Source organism: Aedes albopictus, chromosome 3, assembly GCF_035046485.1.
Source record: "Aedes albopictus strain Foshan chromosome 3, AalbF5, whole genome shotgun sequence".
In the NCBI taxonomy this organism is placed as follows: domain Eukaryota; kingdom Metazoa; phylum Arthropoda; class Insecta; order Diptera; family Culicidae; genus Aedes; species Aedes albopictus.
In genome coordinates, this window is record NC_085138.1 from 298,827,267 (window position 1) to 298,845,704 (window position 18,438).

Here is an 18,438-nt window from a genome sequence, read left to right on the forward strand (position 1 = left end):
GGTAACGACGGTCAATTTCGATGTTGTCAGAATCGATGTTAACGTTAAGGAAAATTATATGTTTTCCAGATAAACCCCTCCAACATTTGCACCGGTCTATCTCGTATGTACATAGATCATCCATTCATGGAACCCAACCGAAGGAAAGGTTACCCAAAAATTAAATTTCATACCAATTCAGGATTTCAGGTAATCGGCAGCAAAGGTGCTGCTGGTCTGGTCTGGCCGGTCGACAAGAAAAAGGCAACGAGCGGATCACTGTGCCGTGCCAGCAGCATGCATGGCACCAGCCGAGAATAGAAAGGCGGCGGCATGCGGCACACAACATTCATAATCGGATGGATAGAAAGCATGACTGTATGTATAGGGGATCAAGTCGCAGAGAGGTGTGCGGAGAGAATAACTACTCTTCCTGATTCTGGGTCTCGAGACCATCTCCGTGCCTCGTTTGAAAGATTAGGCGCCTGCCGGGAAGGTCCCGGTGCGAAAAGGACTTCTGCTTTGGCAGTCTGTGATTTGCTGTCGATCGGTTAACACTGCGCGAATGTTTGTGTGATGTGGAATAAGTGAGATTGCGAGAAAGCTGCGTAAATGGGCAGAACGAGAAGCGATTGCAAAATAATCGAACGATTGTGGGTGTCAATAATAAACTATACAAGGTATGTAACATATTAAATGAGTGTTGAATACTTTTACGACGTGTGCTAAATATCAAACATAATAATTTGCGCTTACTTATTTACATGGCGTTCTTAACCTTAGTAAGGTCTTGGGGTCTTTTTTGACCTTTTCCGAATTTCAATTCGCTATAACTTTTGTTTCGAAAGGCCTAGAAATGTGAAATTTTCAGACAATTATTTTTTTGTGGAAAACTATCATTTCCATTCATCCAAAACATTGGACGACCACTACGGGAGCTCCCATAAAAAAAGTTACAAATAAGACCCTGGGGTCATTTTTTACCCCAAACTTTGAACGGCTCTCAAAAATCAGTGGCTGGGCCGATTTTGATTTTCTTTGGCCCAAATGAAAGCCACACATGTCTAGTTTTCAAAACCCCCGGAGAGTTCCGGATTTGGTCACTGTGGCCACCGGGAACCTGCTTCAACTGAAAAATGCCGCTTTAGAGGCCCTAACTTTGGCAAGCTATAATTTTGCAACCAAACAAGTAATCAGGACCGTTCAAGAATCGTTGGAAAGGTATTCACGTGGACTTTGATTAAAGACATTAATATTGACTAATTCTTAAGAACCGGTTCCGGAAATCCGGAACATCCGGAAAGTAATGTTTTTCACGATAATGTGCTAGAAAGCACATTCATATTATTTACAGGATAGAAGTTTTTGCATCAAACTTCTTTAGGCCATAATACAACCTGTCGAGAAATATTTCTGTATGTTTCTGGTTATGTCCCGTCCTTCTGGAACCGGTTCCAGGGATCCCACAAGATGGCCAACGAGCTGACTGTAACGAAATTGAACGGTTTTCCGCGCTAAACACATCTGCGTTGGTTAACTCATGATGAAATCTCAATAATTTTACATGCTCCATATTGTTGTGATATGTAAAAATATTGTTGGACATTGTGGTCTTATGTGGCCACCGGAGTGACCACCGGAGAAACCCGCATTGAGGGACTTCCATGTTTTTGCAACAAAGATAGGCATTCGACGGCTCTAACTTCATGATTTTTCATGGCCATGTGGCTTCTGGCATTAAATAGAAGAATTGACCATTCTGGTCTGTTTTGGCCACCGGAGTGACCACCGGAGAAATCCGTATTGAGGGAGTTTCATGTTTTTGCAACAAAGATAGGTATTCGACGGTTCTAACTTCATGTTTTTTCATGGCCATGTGGGTCCTGGCATTGAAAAGAAGAATTAACCATTCTAGTCTGTTTTGGCCACCGGAGTGACCACCGGAGAAACCCGTATTGAGGGAGTTTCATGTTTCTGCAACAAAGGTAGGCATTCGACGGCTCTAACTTCATGATTTTTCATGGCCATGTGGCTTCTGGCATTGAAAAGAAGAATTGACCACAATAGTCTGTTTTGGCCACCGGAGTGACCACCGGAGAAACCCGTATTGAGGGACTTCCATGTTTTTGCAACAAAGATAGGCATTCGACGGCTCTAACTTCATGTTTTTTCATGGCCATGTTTCTTCTGGCGTTAAATAGAAGAATTGACCGTTCTGGTCTGTTTTGGCTACCGGAGTGACCACCGGAGAAATCCGTATTGAGGGAGTTTCATGTTTTTGCAACAAAGATAGGCATTCGACGACTTTAACTTCATGATTTTTCATGGCCATGTGGCTTCTGGCATTGAAAAGAAGAATTGACCACAATGGTCTGTTTTGGCCACCGGAGTGACCACCGGAGAAACTCGTATTGAGGGAGTTTCATATTTCTGCAACAAAGATAGGCATTCGACGGCTCTAACTTCATGATTTTTCATGGACATGTTGCTTCCGGTATTTAAAAGAACAATTGAATATTCTGGTTCGCTTTGGCCACCGGAGTGACCACTGGTGAAATCCGTATTGAGGGAGTTTCATGTTTTTGCAACAAATATAGGCATTCGACGGCTCTAACTTCATGATTTTTCATGGCCATGTGGCTTCTGGCATTAAAAAGAAGAATTGACCATTCTGGTCCGTTTTGGCCACCGGAGTGACCACCGGAAAAAATCGCATTGAGGGACTTCCATGTTTTTGCAACAAAGATAGGCATTCGACGGCTATAACTTCATGATTGTGTACTATTTTGACTATTCTGGTCTACTTTGGCCATCGGAGTGACCACCTGGAGAAACACATACTAGGGTACTCCTATGTTTATTTTTAAACGCTCATATTATCTAGATTTATCACCAGAAGCAGTCTTTCGACGGCTCAATTTTCATGCTTCGACACGCGACATATTATCTTTATGCTCAGTTGTTATTCTTATTGTTCAACAAGGTTATTCTGTAGTAGTGGCAATTCATGTTAAAATATACTGCGATTCTTGTAGTCTGATACTGCACTGTCAATGGTAATATGGTTAGTTCGAGAATTGAGGATAGTTTTACTTCGGTTCACAAACAAACCTTTCATCGTATATTTTGGTTAACACCACTTAACGTTTTGGTTGTCTATGTTCACTGTTCTTGAAAATCACATCGTTTCTTTTCATTATCTTTTTAGATGTGTCCACATTATTTGTTAGTACTTGATATGCATTCTCCTTTCTTGCTGACTCTATTTTCTTATACTTACGTGAAGTCAGCTTTTTGAATGAAAAGTTGTCTTAGTTGGTAGAAGAAGGGCTTTCTTGAGGAAGACAAACAATGTTTCACTTGAATTAGGGAATTATCAAGTTCTACAATCGAGGAATTCAGTCACAAATATTATCCATTTAGTGAGTTGTCTGAACACTTCGCAATTCTTTATTTTTTTTAATAAAATTAATTCGTCTAGTAGTTTTAACTGGCATACTCTTAAAGTTCTACGGAGGATTCTTTTCGAGTCCGACTGACATCAAGGTATACAATTAATAAAATGTGCATGCTGCCCAGGGGCAGAATTTCAAACCAAGTATCTCATCAATGAAGAATACAGTCTCTCCAAGATTGCAGAATTCTGAGCTATGAGATTTTTAAAATTTGCGTGTTTACTGGTGCCACTTAGAGGCAGAATTCTGTCACAAGTGTCCAATTTTGTGCAAGTCTATGTCATACTAATCAACTTTGCCGAAGACACCATCTTCCTAAGTTATTAGGATTCTGAGCTATACAATTTCTAAAATTTGCAAGTTCACTAGCGCCACCTAATGGCAGAATTGCGAAACAAGGTTTCCGTTTTATGTAAGTCTATGTCATACTGGTCAATTTTGTTGAAGACACCAACTTTCTAAGTTATCGGGGGGGCGACACTAGTTTTGCTGAGCCGAAAAACTTCAAAAAAAGTCGAAAAAAAACGGTAAACGCCGCCAAGTGGCAGAATTTTGAAACAAGTGTTTATTTTTATGTAAGTTTATGTCATACTGATCAACTTTGCCGAAGACACCATCTTTTTAAGTTATCAGGATTCTGAGCTATGAGTTTTCTAAAATTTGCATGTTCACTAGCGCCGCCTAGTGGCAGAATTGCGAAACAAGTGTTTATTTTTATGTAAGTTTATGTCATACTGATCAACTTTGCCGAAGACACCAACTTTCTAAGTTATCAGGATTCTGAGCTATGAGATTTCTAAAATTTGCATGGTCACTAGCTCCGCCTAGTGGCAGAATTGCGAAACAAGTGTTTATTGTTATGAAAGTTTATGTCATTCTGATTAACTTTTCCAAAGACACCAACTTAATAAGTTATCGGGGGGAGCGACACTAGTTTTGCCAAGCCGAAAAATTACAAAAAAAGTCGGAAAAAGACGATAAAAACGGTGAACACCACCTAGTGGCAGAATTTTGAATCATGTGTTTTTTTTATGTAAGTTTATGTCATACTGCTCAACTTTGCCGAAGACATCAACTTTCTAAGTTATTAGGATTCTGAGCTATAAGTTTTCTAAAACTGCATGTTCACTAGCACCGCCTAGTGGTAGAATTGCGAAACAAGTGTTAATTTTTATGTAAGTTTATGTCATACTGAACAACTTTGCAACACCAACTTCGTAAGTTATCAGGATTCTGAGCTATGAAATTTCTAAAATTTGCATATTCACTAGCGCCGCCCAGTGGAGGAATTTTGAACTTCGTCAGTAAGTTATTGGCGTACCCAACAACTTTTCCGAAGACACTATCCTTCCAAATTATCAGGGTCTTGAGCTGTCGCATATCGTAACGTTTGCTTGACAACCTGATATGGTTTCTGTAGTGCAATTTAGCATCAAACTGTTGATGGTCCCTCTAGCGGCCAAGTTGCCAACTAATCCTATGAACCAAAGTTCTAAATGGTAGATCTTATCAAGCCCTAAAACTTTGCCGAAGAAAGTATTGCGCTAACTCTTAACACACCCGAGATAATAGGCCATACCCCCAAAAGGCCGAAAACCTATAAGCTCTTAGTCTCCTATTGAGCGGATTCCTATTGCGCCCCCGACCAGTGAACTTATAAGAGTCTCGACTGTATATACAAAGTTATAAAATAGGTTGAAAGAGACTGGCCAGGGCCAGGGATAAAACCCAGTGCCCAGGAGTAATCAGGAACATTAAACATCAAACCACAAAGTCCGTCAAATGAATCAGAGCCTTAATTCAATAAAGCTTTCAACAACAGTATAGTAAAATTTCCACAACTGTCGTATACACAATATTTGCGCCGATAAATAAATAACGTATGATGAACATCCAGCTACGCCTCTGACAACATCACGATTGGTAACCCCTAAAAAATTTTTTGCGCCCCGTTGTTGATCCTCATCATCATATGCTCGATCATTATCCTCGTTTCGTTCCAACTACTTTGCGTGGCCTCCCAAAAATCAAACTGTCGTTAATTTATTCTTTATCATCACTTCGTCGTCGTCGTCGTCGTCGCCGTCGCCATGGACCGAGCCAGTGCCAAAACGGACCAGAATGGTTATTTCTTCTTTTCAATGCCAGAAGCCACATGGCCATGAAAAATCATGAAGTTAGAGCCGTCGAATGCCTATATTTGTTGCAAAAACATGAAACTCCCTCAATACGGATTTCACCGGTGGTCACTCCGGTGGCCAAAGCGAACCAGAGTATTCAATTGTTCTTTTTAATACCAGAAGCAACATGTCCATGAAAAATCATGAAGTTAGATCCTTCGAATGCCTATCCTTGTTGCAAAAACATGAAACTCCCTCAATACGAGTTTCTCCGGTGGTCACTCCGGTGGCCAAAACAGACCATTGTGGTCAATTCTTCTTTTCAATGCCAGAAGCCACATGGCCCTGAAAAAACATGAAGTTAGAGCCGTCGAATGCCTATCTTTGTTGCAAAAAAATGAAACTCACTCAATACGGATTTCTCCGGTGGTCACTCCGGTGGCCAAAACAGACCAGAATGGTCAATTCTTCTATTTAATGCCAGAAGCCACATGGCCATGAAAAATCATGAAGTTAGAGCCTTCGAATGCCTATCTTTGTTGCAAAAACATGGAAGTCCCTCAATACGGGTTTCTCCGGTGGTCACTCCGGTGGCCACATAAGACCACAATGTCCAACAATATTTTTATATATCACAACAATATGGAGCATGTAAAATTATTGAGATTTCATCATGAGTTAGCCAACGCAGATGTGTTTAGCGCGGAAAACCGTTCAATTTCGTTACAGTCAACTCGTTGGCCATCTTGTGGGATCCCTGGAACCGGTTCCAGAAGGACGGGACATAACCAGAAACATACAGAAATATTTCTCGACAGGTTGTATTATGGCCTAAAGAAGTTTGATGCAAAAACTTCTATCCTGTAAATAATATGAATGTGCTTTCTGGCACATTATCGTGAAAAACATTACTTTCCGGATGTTCCGGATTTCCGGAACCGGTTCTTAAGAATTAGTCAATATTAATGTCTTTAATCAAAGTCCACGTCAATACCTTTCCAACGATTCTTGACCGGTCCTGATTACTTGTTTGGTTGCAAAATTATAGCTTGCCAAAGTTAGGGTCTCTAAAGCGGCATTTTTCAGTTGAAGCAGGTTCCCGGTGGCCACAGTGACCAAATCCGGAACTCTCCGGGGGTTTTGAAAACTAGACATGTGTGGCTTTCATTTGGGCCAAAGAAAATCAAAATCGGCCCAGCCACTGATTTTTGAGAGCCGTTCAAAGTCTGGGGTCAAAAATGACCCCAGGGTCTTATTTGTAACTTTTTTTTAGGGACTAAGAAAGGTTAACGGAATCTTTCTGGCGATACACTGGTTTAACAAGTCATTATCGCTCATTATTTTTGTATCTTCATTTGGGTTTAGATTTAAAGCTGTGCAATGGGTTCCACATGAATAGGAATGTAATTCTTTACGCCCAAAGTAACCCTTTTAATCAAATAGACTAAAGGAGGTTCTAAGAACCATCATAAAACAAAAATTAAATATATGAGGTTTTAAGACGGTTTCGAAAACCTCTGCAAGACTGATTGGCCATCAAAATGTTATCTGGAAATAAATCGGAGAAAATTTGGAAATTTTAGAGCTTCAAAGGCTACTTACATTTATTTGCTAATAAAAATCGTAATAAGGATCAGGCCCATGCACAAGGAAGGGATTTTGAGGATTAAACCCCCCCCCCTCCTCTTGTCAATGTTCCATACACTAGGTGCCCCTCTACTCGTTGCCAAATTTAGGAAAAACCCCTTCGTCGCCTTTTCTGTGCTCGGGCCTGATAAGGATAATCATAATCAACATTAGTACGCCATCATACTCGGTTTGTGGCTGCCACTCTCAATCATCGGTCACACCCAGTGCTCGCCAAAATCACTCTGCACCTTCACCTTGCAGGATTCTTTTCCAGCACTCTTGCAACAAGCCCTGCCCACCGTATCCTTCCAGCTTTAACCACCTTCTGGAAGTTGCGTTGACCACGTAGTGCAGCAAGCTCGCAGTGCCACACTCCTATGTTTGTCCTTAGCACGCCGTCGAAGATTTCTCCTTAGCACGCATAGCTCAAAAACGACTCCCATTGTTGGCAGCGGTCAGTAAAAAACCCAAAAGTAGACGAATTCCTCCACTACCTCGAAGGCATCCCCGTTATTATAACGTTACTTATTGTAGACGAATCCTGTCATGTTCGGTTCTGCTTACTATCAAGTACACTAAAGTATTTTTTACACGGGGGATACGTTCCGTGTAAAAAAAAACCGTGTTAATTCGCAAAACCGTGTAAAAAAACCGTGTTAATTTGAGAATCCGTGTAAAAAAACTTAGGGAAATCTGAAAATATTTGAAATATCCTCACCTTCAGATATCCGAGGTTTGTTTTAGACATTTAATAAGGAAGGGGGGTAGTAGTAAGGGTTGAATCTAGGGGTTAGTGAGGAAGGGGACAAGGGATGGGTTATGAGGAGCAGAGTGCATAATGTTTCCAAAGAAGATCGCAGAGGATATTTTGGGGTGTTAAAAACTGTATAGACGGATGAAACGAAGGATCAAGGAGACTGTCAACACCCTACAGGTCCACAGGGCAAGGTGGTGTAGAGAAAGATGTTCCAGGACACCCAGGAACTTTCGCGAGTGAAGGCTTTAATATCACGGAGCGTAATCGAGTGATTGTTGTTACATCACTGATACTGTTCAACATCCTACGAGCATTATTCTGTAAATAAATAATTTTCAAACATTACCTCCAATTTTGATATCCAAGAACTTCCGCGAGTAAAGGCCAGGAGACCTACAAGCGTGCTCAATGAATTGTTGTTACATTTCTAATACGTTGTAACATGCTACAGGTCCATGAACAATTTATCTGTAAGGAACTAATTTTCATAGATGTTCTAGGTCCTCCAAGAACTTCCATGAGTAAAGACCTGAAGATCTACAAGCGTTTTCAATGGTGTGTTGTCTCATTACTTATACAGTATAGCGTCCTACAGGTCTAGGGAACATAGTTCTGTTGAGAAATAATTTTCAAAGATGATCTAGGACCTCCAAGAACTTCCATGAGTTGAGATCCGAATATCTACAAGCGTTATCAATGGTTTGTTGTCACAATTATAATACAGTGTAGCGTCCTACAGGTCTAGTGAGCATTGTTTCTGTAGAGAAATAATTTTCAAAGATGACCTAGGACCTCCAAGAACTTCCACGAGTAAAGGCCTTAAGATCTACAAGCGTAATCAATGGATTGTTGTTACATTTCTAATACGTTGTAACATGCTACAGGACCATGAACAATTTGTCTGTAAGGAACAAATTTTCATAGATGTTCTAGGTCCTCCAAGAACTTCCATAAGTAAAGACCTGAAGATCTACAAGCGTTTTTAATGGTTTGTTGTCCCATTACTTATACGGTGCAGCGTCCTACAGGTCTAGGGAGCATAGTTTTGTAGAGAAATAATTTCCACAGATGATCTAGGACCTCCAAGAACATCCACGAGTAAAGGCCTGAAGATCTAAAAGTGTAATCAATGGATTGTTGTTACATTTCTAATACGTTGTAACATGCTACAGATCCATGAACAATTTTTCTGTAAGGAACTAATTTTCATGTTCTAGGTCCTCCAAGAACTTCCACAAGTAAAGACTTGAAGATCTACAACCGTTATCAATGGTTTGTTGCCAAATTACTGATACAGTGCAGCGTCCTACAGGTCCAGAGAGCATAGGATCTTAGGATCTCTAAGCAATACAATAAATTGTTGTTTCATTACTGATGCGGTGCAACATCCTTGAGGCTTACCGGTTGTCAACTGCGACTGCGATAGCTATGAACTTTGGTCAACTTCGGACTTATTTTTGAGTTCTCGCATTGGTAAAGAATTCAAAAGAGAGATGATTGGGTAATTTCTGTTTGGTTTTGTTCGCTACGAAACATAAATGTTGCTGCCTGATAAGTTAGTTTTATCGATTATACATACTCAATAAGTACCTCATTATACTCCAAAAGTGAGATGCTTTGGAAACAAAACTCGAATGTCATTCATCCGAATTCCAAGTACCTGAATAATAAACGCTCGAATTTCTTTCGCCCAAAAAATCACTCGCCCGAAAATAACGTTTCCCGCATAAGAAATCTCCAAATGCATTGTTGCAATACTACATCTGGAATTGCGGTCCAATTGTTTACCATAATGCAAATGTTTGAAATTTTAATCCCAATGCCTGCATATCGTGCAGTGATAATCCGTGATTGAAAACAAAAGTTCATTACATACATACATCACAAGCGTGATGTTGCCGTCGATAGATGTTTGTTAAGGTCTATATACGCAAGAGTCTCCCTGGGTTAGTGGGTTGGTGTCAGGCCCTGCGAGCCAGCCGTAAAAAAGACTAGCACCGGAAAATCAACAAGAGAAGAATGCGAACCGATACCAATGGCGACGACCACAGCGACGAAAAGGGACTTGCGATTGGAAGCTCGGTACGTGGAACTGCAGATCTCTCAACTTCATCGGGAGCACCCGCATACTCGCCGATCTACTGAAGGACCGCGGGTTCGGCATCGTAGCGCTGCAGGAGGTGTGTTGGACAGGATCCATGGTGCGAACGTTTAGAGGTAATCATACCATCTACCAGAGTTGCGGCAACACACGTGAGCTGGGAACAGCTTTTATAGTGATGGGCGATATGCAGAGGCGCGTGATCGGTTGGTGGCCGATCGACGAAAGAATGTGCAGGTTGAGGATCAAGGGCCGATTCTTCAACATTAGCATAATAAACGTGCACAGCCCTCACTCCGGAAGCACTGATGATGACAAAGACGCATTTTACGCGCAGCTCGAACGCGAGTACGACCGCTGCCCAAACCACGACGTCAAGATCATCATAGGAGATCTAAACGCTCAGGTAGGCCAGGAGGAGGAATTCAGACCGACGATTGGAAAGTTCAGCGCCCACCAGCTGACGAACGAAAATGGTCTACGCCTCATCGATTTCGCCGCCTCCAAGAACATGGCCATTCGTAGCACTTTCTTCCAGCACAGCCTCCCGTATCGTTACACCGGAATCGCAAATCGACCACGTTTTGATTGATGGACGGCACTTCTCCGACATTATCGACGTCAGGACCTATCGTGGCGCTAATATCGACTCTGATCACTACCTGGTGATGGTTAAACTGCGCCCAAAACTCTCCGTTATTAACAACGTACATTACCGGCGGCCGCCCCGGTACGATCTAGAGCGACTGAAGCAACCGAATGTCGCCACCGCATACGCGCAGAATCTCGAGGCAGCGTTGCCGGACGAGGGTGTGCTCGATGTGGCCCCTCTAGAGGACTGCTGGAGTACAGTCAAAGCAGCCATCAACAACGCATCCGAGAGCACTATCGGGTACGTAGAACGGAGTCGACGAAACGATTGGTTCGACGAGGAGTGCAGAGCGGTTGTGGAGGAGAAGGATGCAGCGCGGGCGGTAATGCTGCAGCATGGAACCCGACAGAATGTGGAGCGATACAGACAGAAGCGGAAACAGCAGACCCGTCTCTTCCGGGAGAAAAAGCGCCGCCTGGAAGAAGCGGAGTGCGAGGAAATGGAACTGCTGTGCCGTTCACAAGAAACACGCAAGTTCTACCAGAAGCTCAACGCATCCCGCAAAGGCTACGTGCCGCAAGCCGAAATCTGCAGGGATAAGGACGGGAGCCTTCTGACGGACAAACGTGAGGTGATCGAAAGGTGGAAGCAGCACTTCGACGAGCACCTGAATGGCGAAGAGAATGTAGGCACGGAGGACCAAGGCAGTGGAGGAAATGACTATGTTGGTGCAGCAGAGGACGGGAACGAACCAACTCCCACACTGAGGGAAGTTAAGGAGGCCATCCACCAGCTCAAAAACAACAAAGCGGCTGGTAAGGACGGTATCGCAGCAGAACTCATCAAGATGGGCCCGGAAAAGTTGGCCACCTGTCTGCACCAGTTAGTAGTCAAGATCTGGGAAACCGAACAGCTACCGGAGGATTGGAAGGAAGGGATAATCTGTCCCATCCACAAGAAAGGCGACAAGTTAATGTGTGAGAACTTTCGAGCGATCACCATTTTGAATGTCGCCTACAAAGTGCTATCCCAGATCATCTTCCGTCGTCTTTCCCCTAAAGTAAATGAGTTCGTGGGAAGTTACCAAGCCGGTTTCATTGACGGCCGGTCGACAACGGACCAGATCTTCACCGTACGGCAAATCCTCCAGAAATGCCGTGAATACCAGGTCCCAACGCATCACCTGTTCATCGACTTCAAAGCGGCATACGACAGTATCGACCGCACAGAGCTATGGAAAATTATGGACGAGAACAGCTTTCCCGGGAAGCTGACTAGACTGATAAGAGCAACGATGGACGGTGTGCAGAACAGCGTAAGGATTTCGGGTGAACTATCCAGTTCATTTGAATCTCGACGGAGACTACGACAAGGTGATGGACTTTCCTGCCTACTATTCAACATCGCCCTGGAAGGTGTTATGCGACGAGCCGGGCTCAACAGCCGGGGTACGACCTTCACGAAATCCAGCCAATTTGTCTGTTTTGCGGATGACATGGATATTATTGCTAGAACATTTGGAACGGTGGCAGAACAGTACACCCGCCTGAAACGTGAAGCAGCAAAGGTCGGACTGGTGGTGAATGCGGCTAAGACAAAGTACATGCTGGTAGGTGGGACTGAGCGAGACAGGACAAGCCTTGGCAGCAATGTTACGATAGACGGGGATACTTTCGAGGTGGTAGAAAAATTCGTCTACCTCGGTTCCTTGCTAACGGCTGACAATAACGTAAGCCGTGAAATACGAAGGCGCATCATCAGTGGAAGTCGTGCCTACTATGGGCTCCAGAAGAAACTGCGGTCAAAAAAGATTCACCCCCGCACCAAATGTACCATGTACAAGACGCTAATAAGACCGGTGGTTCTCTACGGACACGAGACATGGACGATGCTCGAGGAGGACCTGCAAGCACTCGGAGTTTTCGAGCGACGGGTGCTAAGGACGATCTTCGGCGGCGTACAGGAGAACGGTGTGTGGCGGAGAAGGATGAACCACGAGCTCGCTGCACTTTACGGCGAACCCAGCATCCAGAAGGTGGCCAAAGCCGGAAGGATACGATGGGCAGGGCATGTTGCAAGAATGCCGGACAACAACCCCGCAAAGCTGGTGTTTGTTAACCATCCGGTTGGTACAAGAAGGCGTGGAGCGCAGAGAGCACGATGGGCGGACCAGGTAGAGCGTGATCTGGCGAGTGTTGGGCGTGACCGACGTTGGAGAGCTGCAGCTGCAAATCGAGTATTATGGCGGCAAATTGTTGATTCAGTATTATCATGAATTTGATGTTAACTAAATAAATGAAATGAATACGCAAGAGTACTTGGAAGACCTAAAGCATTCTTGGAAATCAAGACTCTACAGAACTGTCTTCCATGGACCTGTAGGACGTTGCACCGCATCAGTAATGCAACAAAAGTCCATTGATTATGCTTATTGATCTTGAGGCCTTTACTTGCGAAAGCTCTTGGATTACCTATAAAATCTTTGAAAATAACTTTACTTGCAGAAGTTCTTGGATGATCTAGATTGTTTTGCTTCATAGACCTATAGGATGTTACACGGCATCACTAATGCAACAATTACCGATTGATTTCGTTTATAGATCTTGAGGCCTTTACTCGCAGAAGTTCTTGGATGCACTAGATCATCTTTTAAAATAGTTTCTCTGCAGAACCATGCTCCATGGACCTGTAAGATGTTACACCGTATTAAAAATGTAAAAAAATCCATCAATTACACTTGTGGATATTAAACTCTGCACTCCTGGAAATTCTGGATAACCTAGAACATCTTTGGAAAAAAGTTCTCTATAGAACCATGCTCCATGGACTTGTGGGATGTTGTACCGCATCAGTATTATTACAGTAATGTATTGATTATGCTTGATTATGATCTTAAGGCCATATCTCGTGGAAGTTCTTGGATGTTCTTGTGTTCCATAAATCTGTATGACTTTACACCGTATCAGTAATACAACAACAACTGATTGAATACGCTAGTAGATCTTCAGGCCTATACTCGCGGTAGTTCTCGGAGGTCCTAGAATATCTTGGAAAAGTACGTCTCTACATAGAGCATAGTTCTAAGGACCTGTAGGATGTTTCACCGTATCAGTAATGTGACTACAATCCATCGATTACACTTGTAGATCTTACGACCTTTATTAGCGGAAGTTCATGGATGCCCTAGAATATCTTTGAAAACAACATCTCTTCAGAGTTATGCTCCATGGACATGTAGGATGTTGCACCGTATCAGTAATGTAACTCGTCATCGTCATCGATGGTTGGTCATCGAACGTTGATTATTTCGTTGCAGTTGGATTTTCTTGCGTGGACTCATCTTTTCGTGATTTCCTCGAGGTTAAAGCAATTTTTCCTTAGGCATCTCCGACGTAATAAAGCTCAATACACAGCTTGCACACAGCTTATACTGATGACACTAACTTATTAAGGCATTCCCAATCAAAAAAAAACCTCAGTACTTTACTGCTTCGTTTTGAACAACACTCACTTGACTTATACATTTTATATTTCCAAGAAACAATTCCCAAGTAACAGTTTGCAGTCAAATAGCCTAGAAGAGGTTCTTACAGCCATCATAGAAGAATATTAGGTTTTAAGACGGTTCTCAAAACCTCTACAAGACTAATTGGTCATAAAAATGTTACTTGGGTTCAATACTTATTTTAAAAGTTCCCTCGGCAGAACCATTCACCGGAAGCAAAAATAAACACCACCCTAGCTTACTCACCTTACCGATCAGACTAAGGTCTGGGTGGCCTCTACTGTACATAGTAGCCGTCTCCATTCCACTCGGTCCATGGCTGTGTGTCTCCAGTTCTGCACTTTGCGTAGGGTCCGCAGATTGTCCTCCACTTGGTCGACCCACCTAGCTCACTACGCACCACGTCGTCTTGTACCGGTCGGATGACTCTCGAGAACTATTTTAGTCGGGTTGCTATCCGACATCCTAAAAACCCGTCCATCGTAGCCTCCCGATTTTCGCGGTGCGGACGATGGTTTGTTCTCTCAGTAACTGATGCAGCTCGTGATTTATTCGCTTTCTCCAAGTCCCGTCTTCCATCTGCACTCCGCCGTAGATGGTGCGCAACACCTTCCGTTCGAAAACTCCAAGGGCACGTTGGTCATCTGCACGTAAGGTCCATGCTTCGTGCCCATAGAGAACTGCTGGTGTCGTTGTCAGCGATCACCAGTGAGCCCAAGTACACGAATTCTTCAACCGCCTCGATTTTATCACCGTCAATAGAAATTCGGAGTGGCGGGCGCGGTGATTCCTTCCTGGAGCCCTTAGCCATCATGTACATTGTCTTACACCCTCTAAAGCAATGTTTAACAGCACGAGATATCACCACCTTGCCGTAACCCTCTGCGAGATTTGAAGGGACTCGAGAGTGTCCCTGATACTCGAACTACGCACTACACTCGATCCATCTGCGCCTCGATCAATCGTATCAATTTATCCGGGAATCCGTATTCGTGCATAATCTGCCATTGCTGGTCTCGATCGATTGTATCATACGCCGATTTAACATCGATGAGCAAGTGATGTGTGGTCACGTTGTATTAGCGGCATTTCTTCAACACCTGGTGGGAATGCCGAACATCTGGTCCGTTGTAGCGCGTTCACTCAAATCTTGGTAATGACCCAGAGTAGTGCTCTCACTAGTGTTTCTCCTCTTGTTTTTCAACCGGCCAACCTCCTCCTCAATCTCTTGGAGGTTGGGGGATGGAAATCTTTCGTTCTGCGCACGTACTCCTAGATCTGTTACCACCTTTGGTGATTGCAATGTCGCCATTGAGTTGCTCATCGTAATGCTGTCGCCACCACTCGACCACCTCACACTCGCTCGTGAGAAGATTCCCGTGATTGTCTCGGCACATGTCGGCTCGTGGCACAAAGCCTGTGCGCGAGAGGTTCAGTTTCTCGTAGAACTTCCGTGTGTCCTTAGTGCGGCACCGCTCGCTCTTCCATCGCTTCGCGATCGTTTCTCTTGCTGGCGCTTCCTCCTCCAGAAGACTAAGTTCTGCCTGTTCCGCGCCTGTCTATAACGTGCCTCATTCGCCCTCGTACGGTGTTGCAACATTCTCGCCCATGCTGCATTCTTCTCGTTTTACAACTGTTCACATTCGCCGTCGTACCAGTCGTTTCTGTGATTCTGAGTCACGAAGCCTAGTGCTGTAGCCGAGGATACTACCTATGGCGGATCGGATGTCCCTCCAGCCATCTTCAAGTGTAGCTGCGCCAAGCTGCTCTTCCGTTGGTAGGGCCACTGCTAACTGCTGCGCGTAGTCTTGAGCCACTTCTACGTTACGCAGCTGCTCGATGTTGAGCCGCGGCGTTCGACATCGTCGCGTGCATAGGGTAACGGTCGAATTTTGGACCCCTAGAGGACATCAGTTTGAATTTAAGTCAAAAACATACATATTCAAAGGATGTTACAGATTATGATGATGCTCGTATGATCGTTAAAGCCTGCACTTTCCGTTAAAAATACCCACAAGGTCATTTCTGGCTGAAAATTTGACGAAAATAACTTATTTTTGAAGCACCAGTTTTCACTGTTTTGGACACCCCAATATATTTTAGACCCTCTTAAGTATGTATTTTGGACACCCGGTGTTTAAACCCGTTAGAAACTATTTTCTGCCAATCTGCCACTTGAATATGCTGGATCACATCCTAATTACTTCATTGACAAAGGCTGATTAGACGAACTTTGCGAATTTAATGCGCTAGAATGATAACCGTTTTTGTTTACATCTGCAAGTTTCCTCAGCACCGCAATCTCTTTTTGTAAACATGGTACGATACTGACACGGATGACGAGATTGACAAAAATGAATTTTAAGGCAAATAATGCTATTTCCACTGCGGAAATGATTGCTGCCCGTGCAGAGGAATCTAATTTAGCGAATGATTATAAAAAATTTCGCCATCTCTTCATTAAATCTGTGAAATTTGTGACGACTCAGGGGGTCCAAAATATATGGGGGTCCAAATTATATTGGTTACCCTAACTATCGAAAGTTTTGAGCGCATGCATACAGCGACAAGGTCGTGATCCGAATGTATATTCGCACTGCAGTATGTGCGGACATTGATTTTTATCCGAAAATATTTACCATCGATTAGAACGCGGTCCATTTGGTTTTCTGTTGTGCACACCATCCATCGTTGATTTGAACAGTCTGGTCTGCATCCTAGGAAAGCCGTTCTCGTTCATGGTATTTCATAGCTCTGTGCGGCCGATGTTGTCATATGCCGCCATGAAGTCGAGAAATAGATGTTGCTTGGAGACCAGCACTTTGTGAGTGATATTCAAAATGACGATCGCTTTAAAGTTCTCACATTCAAGTGGTCGTCTTTCTTTGGGGATAGCGCAGATTACCCCTTCATTCCACTCATCCAGTAGCTGTCAGTTTTCCCAGATCCTGACTATTAACCAGCGTAGGCAGGTGCCCAACGTTTCTGGGTTCATCTTGATGAGTTCAGCTACAATACCATCCTTACCAACTGCTTTGTTGATTTGAGTATCGTGGGAGTTGGATCATTTCCGTTCTCTTCTGCACTACCTTAGTTGGTTCCTCCCACGCCTACGTTCCCACGCCATTCAGGTGCTCAGCGAAGTGCAGCTGCCATCTTTCAATCATCTCACGCCCTTCCGTCAACAGGCACCCGCCCTTATCCCTTCATATTTCGGCTCGCGACACGAAGCCATAAGGGGCCGTCCATATACCACGTGGACAGAAAATTCAAGGTTTTTGACCCCCTCCCCCCTCCCCGTGGACAAGCGTGGACTTTTCATTGACCCCTACCCCCCTCCCCCAATGTCCACGTGGACATCCGAAAAAAAGTTTTTTTTTATATTTCTAAAATAAATAGAAAAAGTGATTTTGAAATGTTTTTTTTTTAAACATATTATTTTTTTTCTTCGTAAACAATGTCTTAAACATAATTGAAAACTTTATAAAATACAAATATTCTATAGCTTTACATAGAATACAAATAAGTAGCACAAAATAGGTACATACATGTTTTCAACATTGTTTTTAATTCAGCTTAATGGTTGTGAGTGTATGGGTTCGATTCTTGCTCCAGTTGGTGAAAATTGTTCGTCAAACGGAAAATTCTTCATTGGGTGTTTTTCGTGTAATATCCATCGCCTAATGTTAGTGATTGTTTAATGTTTAATCTGTACAACCTCTGGTTGAAGACGGTACTTTTTAGAATGTTTGTTCAATCTATGATTGTCTGATTGTTTTGTTGAGATAAGATAATTTCAAATCTTAGTTTTTTGTCGAGATAAGATTATATTCCTTAGATTCTTACAAAAAATAAGATTTACAGCAACTAAATTGGTTTAGACTTTAATATCCATTAGAAACATCTTAAATTTTGAAGAAACCCACACAAAAAAGTTAAGCCTGCAAATTCCTACATGTATTTTGAAACTTTGAAGTAGTTTAAACATTTGATATGAAACTTCGAAAAGTCCATACAGAACTTCAATGAAAATGTTCTGACTGAAACACCAACATTTGCATGGTCTACACTCCACTTTTAAATCTCAAGAATATTCCTCGATGAAGAAAACTAAGTAATTAGAAATTCTAATAATTTAAAACAAATTAGTCTGTGCATCAATACCATGATTTTTTTTCCTTGAAGAAGTAACTTACAACTAAAAGACAATGTATAATAAAATAAAATGTATGAAAGAACTGTTGAAGAGAATTTCATCAATAATACAATAATTTATATGTCAATGTTGTCCACGTGGACA

The 18,438-nt window shown here is 42.9% G+C and overlaps 1 protein-coding gene across 3 annotated transcripts in view; it reads left to right on the forward strand.

The window, feature by feature from the left end:
- LOC109405268 (uncharacterized) overlaps positions 1-18,438 on the forward strand; it is a 314,995-nt gene that overhangs the window by 250,725 nt on the left and 45,832 nt on the right. The window contains exon 1 of one of the 3 annotated variants that reach the window (XM_019678302.3): positions 96-659. The exons of the other annotated variants lie outside the window; for them this stretch is intronic. The gene's annotated coding sequence lies outside the window, so the exon portion shown is untranslated. Of the gene's footprint in view, positions 1-95; positions 660-18,438 lie in introns of those variants that run through there. 3 annotated transcript variants of the gene reach the window in all.